Raw genomic sequence first — 14,115 nt, forward strand, 5'->3', positions numbered from 1 at the left:
AAAGCACAGAAAAAAATATTTTCAATAAAATCATAAAAGAAAATTGTCCTGGCATTCCATTCCCCAACCCACAGCTCTGCTTGCAACCCCAGAGGCCTGCTGGCACAAGAGACAACCAGAAGAGACCTGTACACCCCATGACTGGTGGGCATGTTCCCACAGCCCCTGCAAACCCAGGAGCAGTGATCCCCCCCCCCGTCCCTGTGCCTCAGTTTCCTGGTCCACAGCTCTTCCTGCATTCCAGGAGGTGTGCTGCTACCAGGGTCAACAAGATAGCTAAAGGCTAGCGTAATAACACAACCAACAAGAGCCAGGGCAGTATAAAGCACCAGAACCCAGCTACCTTCTAACAGCAAGCCCTGGATTATCTTACACAGCTGAAGCACATTAAAATTACCTTAAATCCAATCTTATGAAGATGATAGAGGCCTTTAAAGAGGAAATGACTGGCTCTCCAGCTGCCATTTTAAATCCAGCTCCATACAACACTCCAGCGTTGCTGCCAGAGGGACCAGTACTGTGCACCATCACCCCTTGCCTACCATTCCACTGTCATGGAGGTCATGAATGAATACAGCAACATGGAGGAATTCTCAGAGGGATCCAAGGTCAATGTGAGGAAGACCCAGCAGGATGATCATTAAAGGTTTACTAGGGGCTAACTGAATATTTGTTTGGATTTGGGAAGTTGTAGAATGTCCAACTAAAATAGATTCAGTCACTGGAAGATAAAGAGGATTTGGATTGTGCTTTTCAAAGATGCTGCTAGTGTGGATAAGGTTTTGGAACTAAAAGAACACAAACTGGATGGCAAAATTGATAGACCCCCAAAAGGGCCAAAGCTTTAAAGAGGAAAGAACCCTGTGAAAAAAGTTTTTGTGGGCAGACTGAGTCCAGATCCTTCAGAACAACAAATGAACAACAAATATTTCGGGAAACTTTGGAGAGTTAGAAAATATTGACGTTCCCATAGATACAAAAACAAATGAAAGAAGAGGGTTCTGTTTTATCACATACACAGATGAGGAGCCAGTAAAGAAATTGTTAGAAAGCAGATACCATCAATTAGGTTCTGGAAAGAATGAGATGCAAGTTGTTCAACCCAAAGAGGTACACAGGCAGCAACAGCAACAACAAAAAGGTGGAAGAGGGGTTACACAGCTGGTAAAGAGGAGGTGCTGGGAGATGTGGAAGAGGACAGGGTCAAAACTGGAACCGAGGATTTAATAACTATTGTGATCAAGGATATGGAAATTATAGTAGTGCCTATGGTGGTGATCAAAACTACAGTGGCTATGGAAGATATGATTATACTGGGTATACTATGGGAACTATGGATATGGACAGGGTACAGACTACGGAGGTAAACAGCACTTATGGCAAGGCATCCAGAGGGGGTGGCAATCACAGGAATAATTCCAGCCCTACTAAATGAGGATGATGGAAGAAAGCCGGAGGTGTAAAGAAGCCATCTTATAGGATGACATTGAGAATCACTTGGTCTTCTCTTGACCTAAGATGATTATTTTGTAAAAAGACTGTAGTGAATGTGACACAATTGTGTCCCACTGCATACAGCTGCCAATTAGTTTCTTTCTTTTTGACTTTGTTCTTTGCTGTGTTATGAGTTAATATGGATTTTCTGTTTATACAACCATTTACTTTATGGTTTCATGTTAAACCTCAAATAAATGTTTCCTTGTGTGATGGTTAAAAAACAAAAAAGCAAGAAAGAGGAAATGAATGAATCCTTAAAGAAATACAGGAAAATAGAATCAAAAAGGCAAAGGAAATGAATAAAAGTGTTCAAGACCTGAAAGAGGAAATAGAAGCAATAACAAACAAACAAACATAAAAAGAGGGGATCTTGGGGATTGGAAATCTACCTAGATAGGAGAACAGAAACTACAGATACCAGCATCCCCAACAGAATACAAGAGATGGACGAGAAAAGCTCAGGAGTAGATGATACTATAGAGGAAACTGATACATTCTCAAATAAAAATGTTAAATCTAAATAGTTTCTAACACACCTCCCCCTTCTCCACCCATGCCCCTCCCCCAGCCCACTGATAGGGGAGGTCTTCCTCTCCTTTCTTCTAATCCTAGTCTATCAGGTCTCATCAGGAGTGGCTGCATTGTCTACCTCTGTGGCCTGGTAAGGCTGCTTCCCCCTCAGGGGGAGGTGATCAAAGAGCAAACCAATCAGTTCCTGTCAGAGACAGTCCCTATTCCCATCACTATGGAACCCACTTGGACACTGAACTGCCATGGGCTACATCTGTGCAAGGGTTCTAAGTTATCTCCCTGAATGGTCCTTGGTTGGAGTATCAGTCTCAGAGAAGATCCCTGTGTCCATACTTTTTGGTTCTGTTGCTGTCCTTGTTGAGCTCCTGTCCTCTTCAGGTCTTACTATTTCCTACTTCTTTCATAGGATTCCCTGCACTCTACCCAAAGTTTGGCTATAAGTCTCAATATCTGCTTTGATACCCTGCAGGGTAGAGCCTTTCAGAGGCCCTCTGTGGTAGGCTCCTGTCCTGTTCCCTGTTTTCTCCCTCTTCTGATGTCCATCTTCTTTGCCTTTCTTAATGGGGATTGAGCATCTTAGCCAGAGTCCTTCTTGATTAGCTTCTTTAGGTGTATAGATTTTACTGTGTTTATCCTATATTATATGTCTAATATCCACTTATAAGTTAGCATATACCATGTGTAGATTTTTGCTTCTGGGATGCCTCACTCAGGATGATCTTTTCCAGTTCCCACCATTTGCTGCATGATTTCCTTGTTTTATATTGCTGAGTAATATTCCATTGTGTAGATGTATCACAATTTATGTATCCATTCTTCAACTGAAGGGCATCTGAGTTGTTTCCAGCTTCCAGCTATTACAAATAAAGCTGCTAACTCTTATTGAAGAAAAAATAAGGAATATCCTTGAATGTATTGTCACATAGACAACTTCCAGGACAGAACACCAACAGCTCAGGCTCTAAGATCACTAATTAATAAATGGGACCTCATGAAACTGAAAACTTATGTAAGTCAAAAGACACTGTGAAAAGTACAAAACAGCATACTACAGAATGGGAAAAAGATCTTCATCAACCCAACAACTGACAAAGGGCTGATATTCAAAATATTAAAAGAACTGAAGAAATGAAACAATAACAACCAAAGAACCCAATTAAATATTGGGTACAGAGATAAACAAAGAGTTCTTGACAGAAGAATCTTTAATGGCCAAGAAGCTCTTAAATATTCAACATCTAAAGTCATCAGGGAAACACAAATTAAAACTACTCTGAGATTCCATCCTACACACATCAAAAATGCTGAGATCAAAAATACAAGTGACAACACATGCTGGAGAGGATGTGGAAAAAGGGGAACCCTCCTTTATTGTTGATGGGAGTGCAAACTAGTACAACCACTCTGGAAATCAATATGGCACTCTTTCAGAAAATTGGGAATAGCTTTATCTCAAGACCCAGCTATACCACTCCTGAGTATATACCCAAAAGATGCTCCACCATACCAAAAGTATATCTGCTTAACTATGTTCATAACACTTTTATTCTTCATAACCAGAATCTGGAAAAAACCTAGAGGTCCCTCAACTAAAGAATGGATAAAGAAAATAAAGTACATTTACACAATGGAGTACTACTCCTCTATTAAAAACAATGACAGGGTATCAAAGCAGATGCTGAGACTCATAGCCAAACTTTGAGCAGAGTACAGGGAATCTTATTAAAGAAGGGAGAGATAGAAAAACCTGGGGGGACAGGGGACAGGAGCTGTACAAGGAGAACAACAGAACCAAGATATCTGGGCAAAGGGATCTTTTCTAAGACTGATACTCCAACCAAGGACCATTCATGGAGATGACCTAGAACACCTGCACAGATATAGCCTTTGGCAGCTCAGTATCCACATGGGTGTCCTAATAAGGTGAACAGGAGCTGTCTCTGACACGAACTCGGTTTTGGGCTCTTTGATCACCTCACCCTGAAGTGGAACAGCCTTACCAGGCCACAGAGGAAGACAATGCAGCCACTCCTGTTGAGACCTGATAGGCTAAGGTCAGATGATGACAGGGGAGGAAGGACCTCACCTATCAGTGGACAGGATGAGGGACAAGGGAGAAGAAGAGGAATAAAGGGCAGATTGGGAGGGATGAGGGTGGGGGCTACAGCTGGGATACAAAGTGATTAAATTGTAATAAATTTAAAAAAAGAACAATGACATCATGTTATTTGCAGGAAAAAGGTGGAACTAGAAAATATCCCCCTCAGTTGAGGTAATCCAGACCCATAAGACAAACATGGTATGTACTTATTTATAAGTGGATATTAGCCATAAAGTACAGTATAACCATGCTACAATCCACAGAATACCCACCAAAAATAAGTAACAACTAGCGCCCAAAGGCATATGCTTAAATCATACTGAGAAGGGGAAATAAGTAGACATCTGTAGTGGATTAAGAGAGGAAACTGAGTGGGTTGGGAAGGAAACTGGCATGTGGATCAGGTATGGGGAGGCAAGAGGAGAGAGAGCTGGAAAAGAGAACTGAAATCAGTGGTGGGGGGAGGTATCTCTGGGAAGAACCACAGACCTGGGACTGTAAGGCTCCCAGAAGTCTTTAGGGATGACCCTACCTGGACTCCTAGCAGTGGAGGTATGAAGTGGCCACCTAATGAAGTCAGGCAGGATTTTCAGGAGAGGAAAGGGGACAACAACCCACTCATAAAACCTTTGACCCAAAATTTGTCCTGCCTACAAGACGGGCAGGGGTAAAGATGGAGTAAAGGTTGAGGGAATGACCAACCAATGACTGGCCCAACTTGAGTCCCATGCCATGAGAAATAACCAACCCCAGACACTATTAATAATACACTGCTATGTTTGCAGGAGGAGCCTAGCAACTGTCTTCTGAGAGTCTTCATCCAGCAGCTAATGGACAAGAGATGCAGGGACCCACAGTCAAACTTTAGGTGGAACTCAGGGAGTCTTGTGGAAGTGTTGAGGGAAGGATGAAGGGAACCAGAAGGGTTAAGGATACCACAGAAAGATCTGCAGAGTAAACTAATCTGGGACTATGTTAGCACACAGAGACTGAACCATCAACCAAAGAGAATACGTGGGCAAGAACTAGTCCCCTTTGTCATATGTAGCAGAGAAGCAGCTCGTTCTCTATGTGGGTCCCCTAACAATTAGAGCCAGGGCTGTCTCTAACTCTGATGCCTGCCTTTGGATTTCTTTTTTTTTAAATTTTTTATTAATTACACTTTATTCATTTTGTATCCCCCCATAAGCCCCTCCCTCCTCCCCTCCCGATCCCACCCTCCCTCCCCTTTCTGCATTCATGTCACTCCCCAAGTCCACTGATAGGGGAGGTTCTCCTCTTCTTTCTGATCTTAGTCTATCAGTTCTCATCAAAAGTGGCTGCATTGTCCTCTACTGTGGCCTGGTAAGGCTGCTCCCCCCTCAGGGGGAAGTGATCAACGAGCAGGCCAATCAGATTATGTCAGAGGCAGTCCCTCTTCCCATTACTATGTAAACCACTTGGACACTGACCGGCCATGGGCTACACCTGTGCAGGGGTTCCAGGTCATCTCCACGAATAGTCCTTGGTTGGAGTATGAGTCTCTGGGAAGTTCCCTGTGTTCAAATTATCTTGTTCTGTTGCTCTCCTTGTGGAGTTCCTGTCCCCTCCAGCTCTTACTATTTCCCACTTCTTACATAAAATTCCATTTACTCTGCCCATCAGTTGGCCATCAGGCTCAGCATCTGCTTTGACAGTTTATGCTGCAGAAGCTTTCAGAGGCCCTCTGTGGCAGGTTTCAAGGTTGTTTCCTGTTTTCTTCTGGCTTTCAGAGGCCCTCTGTAGCAGGTTCCGAGGTTGTTTCCTATTTTCTTTTTCTTCAGATGTCCATCCTCTTTGCCTTTCAGGATGGGGGTTGAACATTTTAGTTAGGGTCCTCTCTTTCGCTTAGTTTGTTTAGATGTACAGATTTTAGTGGGTTAATTTATATTGTATGTTTATATGAGTGAGTATATATCATGCATGTCTTTTTGCTTCTGGGACAACTCACTCAGGAAGATCCTTTCCAGGTCCCACCATTTACCTGCAAATTTCATGATTTCCTTATTTTTCATTGCTGAGTAATACTCCATTGTATAGATGTACCACAGTTTCTGCATCCATTCTTCAGTTGAGGGGCATCTGGGTTGTTTCCAGCTTCTGGCTATTACAAATACAGCTGCTACAAACATGGTTGAGCAAATGTCCTTTTTGTGTACTTGTGCCTCTTTTGGGTATATGCCTAGGAGTGGTATGGCTGGATCTTGAGGAAGCGCTATTCCTAATTGTCTGAGAAAGCGCCAGATTGATTTCCAGAGTGTTGTACCAGTTTACATTCCCACCAGCAGTGGAGAAGGGTTCCCCTTTCTCCACAACCTCTCCAGTATGTGTTGTCCCTTGAGTTTTTCACCTTGGCCATTCTGATGGGTGTAAGGTGAAATCTCAGGGTTATTTTGATTTGCATTTCCCTAATGGCTAATGAGGTTGAGCATTTCTTTAAGTGCTTCTCTGCCATTCGATATTCCTCTGCAGAGAATTCTCTCTTTAGCTCTGTTCCCCATTTTTTAAGTGGATTACTTGGTTTGTTGCTTTTCAGCTTGTTTAGTTCTTTATATATATTGGATATGAGTCCTCTGTCAGATAAAGGGTTGGTGATGATTCTTTCCCAATCTATAGGCAGTTGCTTTGTTTTGATGATGGTGTCCTTTGCTTTACAGAAGCTTTTCAATTTCATGAGGTCCTATTTATTGATTGTTGCTCTTAGAGCCTGTGCTGTTGGTGTTCTGTTCAGGAAGTTTTCTCCTGTACCAATGAGTTCTAGGGTATTCCCCACTTTTTTTTCTAGCCGATTTAATGTGTCTGGTTTTATGTTGAAGTCTTTGATCCACTTGGACTTCAGTTTTGTGCAGGGTGATAAATATGGATCTATTTTCATTTTTCTACATGTAGACATCCAGTTGGACCAGCACCATTTGTTGAAGATGCTATCTTTTTTCCATTGTATGGTTTTGGCATCTTTGTCAAAAATCAGGTGTCCGTAAGTGTGTGGGTTTATTTCTGGGTCTTCTGTTCGATTCCATTGATCCACCATTCTGTTTCTATGCCAGTACCATGCAGTTTTTATAACTGTTGCTCTATAGTAGAGCTTGAGATCAGGGATGGAGATACCTCCAGAAGATCTTTTATTGTAGAGGATTGTTTTAGCAATTCTCGGTTTCTTGTTATTTCATACGAAGTTGAGAATTTTTCTTTCCAGGTCTGTAAAGAATTGTGTTGGCAATTTGATGGGAATTGCATTAAATCTGTAGATTGCTTTTGGTAAGATGGCCATTTTGACTATGTTAATCCTGCCAAGCCATGAGCATGGGAGATCTTTCCATCTTCTCATATCTTCCTCTAATTCTTTCTTCAGAGACTTGAAAATTTTTTCATACAAGTCTTTGACTTGCTTGGTTAGGATTACACCAAGGTACTTTATGTCGTTTGTGGCTATTGTGAATGGTGTTGTTTCTCTAATTTCTTTCTCAGCCCTTTTGTCTTTTGTATACAGGAGTGCTACTGATTTTTTTGAGTTAATTTTGTATCCGGCCACTTTGCTGAAGGTGTTTATCAGCTGTAGGAGTTCCCTGGTAGAGTTTTTGGGGTCACTCATATATACTATCATATCATCTGCAAATAGTGATAATTTGACTTCTTCCTTTCCCATCTGTATTCCCTTGATCTCCTTCGACTGTCTTATTGCTCTAGCAAGGACTTCCAGCACTATGTTGAAGAGATATGGAGACAGTGGGCAGCCTTGTCTTGTCCCTGATTTCAGTGGGATTGCTTTAAGTTTCTCTCTGTTCAGTTTGATGTTGGCTATATGCTTGCTGTATATCGCCTTTACTATGTTTAGATATGTGCCTTGTATCCCTGATCTCTCCAGTACTTTAAACATGAATGGATCTTGGATTTCTTTCTCATAGCTGGGCTGCCTTGTCTGTCCTCAGTGGAAGAGGATGTGCCTAGTTCTGCTGTAAATTGATGTAATAGTGTGGGTACCTTGATATACAAACCACATAAAGATTCAACAAAGAAAGAGAATTACAGACCAATTTCCCTTATGAACAGAGATGCAAAAAATACTCCATAAAATACTTGCAAACTGAACCAAGAATTCATCAAAAAGATCATCCACCATCATCGAATAGGCTTCAGCCCAGAGATGCAGGGATGGTTCATTATAAAAAAAATCAATAAAAGGCCTTTAACACAATCTAACATCCCTTCATGATAAAAGTAAGTACTGAAGAGATTAGGGACACAAGGGAAATATCTAATCATATACAAGGCAATTTTACTGCATGCCTAGAGCCAACATCAAATTAAATGGAGATAAACTCAAAGTAAGTCCACTAATTCAGGAAAGGAACAAGGCTTCCCACTTTCTCCATATACATTCAATATAGTACTTCAAGCCTTAGCTAGAGCAATAAGACATCTGAAGGAGATCAAGCGGATACAAATTAAAGGAGAAAGTCTAAGTATTGGTAGATGATATTATGATAGTATAGACAAGTGACCCTACAAGGGAACTCCTACATCTCACAAATACTGTCAGCAAACTAGCTAGACACAGAGGATTATCTCAAAAACAGTCAGTAGCCCTCTTAGGTACAAGTAACAAATGAACTGAGAAAGAAATCAGGGAGGGGAAACTAGGATACATGAGAAAAATAATCAATGAGAAAAGACTGCATGTCACCATGACTGGAAAAAATAGAAAAAAATAAATTTGAGTGTGTTTCTGCGGGAGGAAGGGAGAGAGAGAGAACAGAAAAGTAAAGAAAAAAAAATACAGACTATCGTGAAAATGGGAAGAGAAAGGGCTATGAGGAAGTGAATATGGTCAAAGAACATGATATCATTGAAAGAAATTGTCTTTATGAAACTGAGAAATATACACATATACACCAATAAAATTTTAACTGAAAATGTTAGGATATTAAAATATTTTTGAAAGCATAAGGAGAAACCAAAGTTTCAAAGTTGCATGTTTCCCACACTGCTGTATTGCTAGAATCAGGTCATTAGAATGTACTGTGCTATTGTTCTGTGGGAAACACGTGCTAAGGGGAGCCTGAGGCAGAATAGGCTGCTATATTTTAAGGGTACAGTTTTAGAACACTGTGTGCGCCTCTAAAACTTTATCCACTAGCCCTGAATATGCCTTTGTATTCATTTATAACTTCACCCTTTCACCTTCCTGAACCCCTGACTCTCAAGTTGTCATTAATGTACTTCCCATCATTTTAAACTGACTTGTAGTTTCTTGAGCTTTATATAACTGAAATAACACTTTCAGTATTTTTTGGTTAATATGATTATCCTCATTTTAATTTTAGTTTTAATCAATGGCTCATTTCCTTTTAGCTTGACATAATATTCTATTGCCTTGATATGCTACAACTGTATGATTTATTTAGATCACGAGAAGGCAATGTCAATAAGTAAATCACATTACATTTTGTCAATGAATATTTCTCCTCTTACTCTGACCACACAGTGGCCACAGGATTTGACTAGGGGAGTGAATGAGAAGGAAAAGCTTTATACGTTGGTAGAATTCAAAGTTTTGCATTTTTAAAGGCAGCAAATCACATATCCAAATAGACAGGTATGCAGATGTTAGCTACAGCTTTATTAGCACTGAGCTGCAGTCAACATCCTTGCCTATGAGAGAGAAGCAAAGCAGCTGTACCACACTGTGGATGATATTCACACCTCTAAGACTCTAACAGACTGCTTTAAAAGTAATTGCAGCTTTTTATGTCCCCACCAGCAGTGTATGAGAGTACCAGCCCTGCCGAATCCTAGCATTTGCTGTGATGGATGACTTTAATTTCAACCATTTTAATAGGTGCTTAGTGGTATCTCATTGTGGTTTTCATTTACATCCCCTAATGACTAATGATTCTGAATATTTTTTTCATGTGCTTATTTGCCATCTGCAAATATTTTTCAGTAGCGAATCTGTTAATCCTCTTCCCTACAGGTTTCTTCTGGTATTAGATTTGTTTCAATTTATGATGATTGATTTTTCTCCTCATTGGGGGTTGCACTTTTCTGCCTTTTGTATTGTGATAATTTTAATGGATAACAGATTGTGACCTTTACCTTTTTATGCATGGTTGGTTTCTACTCTTACAAATACTCTTTTTTTTATTACAATTTATTCACTTTTATCCCTGTTGTAGCCCTCTCTTTTCCCCTCCCAATCCCACTCTCCCTCTCTCTTCTTCTTTCATTCCCCTCCCTCAGTCTCAAGCTTCATTTTGGATGCAGTTATTACCCTTAGAAATCGTGTAATCCTTTGGGGGTTTGATTTCATAAGATATTATCTATCAAGCATATAATACACTGCATGTATCTAAAGGACCCATTTAAGGACAATTTTCTCCAAGAAAGTCAATAGTCTCTTTTTAGTTAAAGCTTTATTTACATACAATATATTTGCATGTTTTTCCTTCTCTCAGTTTTTCTCTACCTCCATAGCCACTCAACTTCACATCAAGATCTCTCCCTAAGAAGATACACATAAAGATACTACAAAGAAATTTAAACAAATATAACTACTAACCCTCATTAAAATGATGAGTAAACTGAAAGTATGATATTCTTGCCATGTTATGAACAGTGTCCATCATTCTGAACCCAGTAGCAGGTATTACACTTAAGAGAGAAATGGAAAGATACTGAAAGCTGGTCCTCTCAGTATAAAGCAAGTGGCAACAAGGCAGATGAGAGCTGTGCCTATTAGAAAGATCAGAAACGTGCCATTGATATGTAACAATAATTCATCTTCAAAACTGAGGTGCACTTAAAGTTAGCAAGGTTCATAAACAACATGTTGACAGACAAAATGATCTCTGATGAATTTAAATTTTAAAACAAAGCTGAATAACTGAAACAAATAGGAAGTGATTTTTTCCCCAAGATGAAAAAAAAAAAACATTTTAAATATCACATTGAGGGTAGAAGTCACAAAGGATAGGATTCATATTCTTTGCTATAAAGCTCAGAAACCTCTTTTCATAAATCAAAAGCCTAAATGGACAAGTAAAAAAATGAGCTCAGCAACTATAAACCATACTGCAGTAAAAGGATAGCAAGTAATTAGAGAGTTAAGATAAACGTGGAACCTCAAGTGTCAATGGAAAAGCATGTTTGTTTAATTTAAAAGAAAATTAATTACATACATACATTGAAAATAAATAATAAAGAAGTTATAAACATCTAAATAAGAAAATATGTTGCTTTAGTTTCTTAGCAAATACTTGATTAAATATGCAAATTAGTCACAAATGTATATTATTAGCACATTCAAATTTTGTAGCTGGTATTTTTACACAGTTATCATATTAAGACTTTTGCATATAACATGTATACAAATTATATTATTTCCATTAAATGTTCATAACATAGTCATGAAATTAGCACTTATTTGCATCACTCTACAAAAAATAGATCAGAGGCACATAACAACTTAAATCTTGACCACACATCGAGTCTGCAAGAATAACCTGTGGCTTGAACACATTTGGTCTGATTGAGCATTCTATACCCAGAAAGTCATTTATGCTCATAGGTTCAATGTTTGACCAATAGCTGCCCTATCTCAGCATAGCACATCATAACTTCTTACTTGATCTAACAATAAGTTTAGGACCCATTGATCAACATCTCCTCTCCTTTCCAAGGCTTTAAAAATCACCATTATATTTTCAAATATTTTATTTCTTTTCAATTCCACATAAATGTGATCAAGTAATTGTTGTGTTACTGTATCTGGCTTATTTTCCTAAGCAGAAAGATCTTCACTGTCCATTACATAGTTTTAAATGACAGTATGTCAGCGTTTTATTGTTAAATAGCATTATATCACAAATACACGTACACACATCACATCTCCCACATCTTTATTTATTAGTTAGTTGACTGACAAATAGATTAATTCCATTTCTTGGATATGGTAAGTCTAGCTGCAGTTGACAGGCAAGTGCAGATGTCTCTTTCATAAACTTGTTGCATTTCCACTGGATATCTATCTAGAAGAAAACACTGATGGAACCCGTGGGCATACTTCTAATACAGTAATGAGCTCCTATGCTCCTCCAGCTTGCTAACTGATATTTCTACCAACAGAGAACATGACTTTGAGTTCACTTTCCACCACAGCCTCACCTTTCTTTTACTTTTGTAATAAGTGAAGGGGAATTGACTTTTGATATTCATAAAACATTTGGCAGAAATTGTTATTAAACCCACCAAGCTTCGGTTCATGAAATGTTTCCGTTACTGACTCAGTCTTACTTTTGCTATTGGTGCTCAGTTATTCCCTTTTTTTTTTCAAGATGCAGTTCTTATAAAGTATGTCTACCTCATAATTACTGCTTACACTTTCACCTGCTATTCACTTGAATTTATACAATAATTCATAATCTAGCGTAACAATAAAATTTGATTAAAGAAGAAATATATTAACTGCTCTTGTTAAAGACAAATATTTATAAAACTTTAATGCTATTATGTTAGCAGTTATATTAGAGCACATTTAATTATTCTGTGACACAATTTTTCCCAATTTGCTTCGGATATCAGCTTTCTAATTTTGAATAATAATGGCTTGTCTGTTATTAAAAACTATAAAAGGCTGAACATTACACATATACAAGACTGAAATCTAAAAGAAAGGAGAAAACTAAAGCAATGGAAAATCTGCTGGAGACATGAAGCTGACTTTCACAACTAAGATATAATCAATTCAATGGGATATGAGTTTTTTCCTATTACTTTTATGATTATTTTGTAAGGTTCTTTGTCAAGCGAATTACTTTGAAAGGGAGGAATCTATAAGTATTACTTAAAGATGTTTTCACTCAGTGAATGATTTCCACTTTGTTTCCCATTGTTCTTCTTCCTTTTGGTCAGCCATAGGTTCTTCTCATGCACAGAATCTGAACTGTACAAGATGTATTTTAGACAAGATAGCTTCATGTTTGGTTTTATTAAAAAAGAGTAATCAAGTATTTACATTTGTGGAAAACTATATTAAAATTTAGCAACATAAATATGCCATACCACTTTCTCATTCTATTGTATGTATACAGCAATACAAAATATATTTATCAGTGTATATACCCCACCATGCATTCCCTACAGCAGCACAGTGATCCTTGTATAAAAACATCTCAACTTAGCAATCTATTTTTAAATAACCATTATAAAATGGTGATGCGCTAAAACTAGTCTCATGAATTTTAACATAAAGTATTATTTTCTTTTAAAAAAGTGTGCCCTAAATTAATAATAATATCAAATCATTTTTCCCATGGATACATTAACAATTAATTTATTTAAAATTATAATAAACACAATAAAAATCAAACTACTGCTTCAAACCTAGCTTGTTTACATACAGGAACCACACTAGAACCGAATAAAGCCATTTTTGTACAGTGTACAGTTATGTTTAGGAAATTACACAGACTACCAATCTGAATAAAATGCCAATGCAGGAAAGCTTGACAGCTGCAAAGCTATAAAATACCAAGCAAAAACAAAACAGAAAACCACACCCAGTTAATGCTTATTTCACCATCTTGTCGTATTCCTGGATCCTTCACCAATGTGACATGGAAAAATAAAAAGAGAGAGAGAGAGAGAGAGAGAGAGGGAGAGAGGGAAACATGAAGGTATAATTACTAATGTTATCCTGTAAGCAAACAAAGAAATTAAAATCTAGTAGCCATTAGCCATAGTGCAACAAGGACAATGCTATTTAAAAATTTTTTGAGACATCCATAATAATCAAAACATCACGGTACAAGTACAGAAACAGTACCGCACATCAATGGAACAGAAGAAAGGGCCCAGAAATAAGTCCCTGTCCCTACAACCACCTCATCTTTGGCAAAAGTGCCGAACATATACACTGGAGAGAGAGAGAGAGGAAAAAAAAAAAAACAGCTTTTTCAGTATACAGTCCT

The 14,115-nt window shown here is 38.4% G+C and overlaps 1 pseudogene; it reads left to right on the top strand.

The window, feature by feature from the left end:
* The first annotated feature begins 456 nt into the window (after positions 1 to 456).
* On the top strand, positions 457 to 1,435 carry LOC129689816 (heterogeneous nuclear ribonucleoprotein D-like; annotated as a pseudogene).
* Positions 1,436 to 14,115: the final 12,680 nt, after the last annotated feature.

This window comes from Psammomys obesus, unplaced genomic scaffold, assembly GCF_907164565.1.
Source record: "Psammomys obesus unplaced genomic scaffold, mPsaObe1.curated_primary_1811, whole genome shotgun sequence".
In the NCBI taxonomy this organism is placed as follows: domain Eukaryota; kingdom Metazoa; phylum Chordata; class Mammalia; order Rodentia; family Muridae; genus Psammomys; species Psammomys obesus.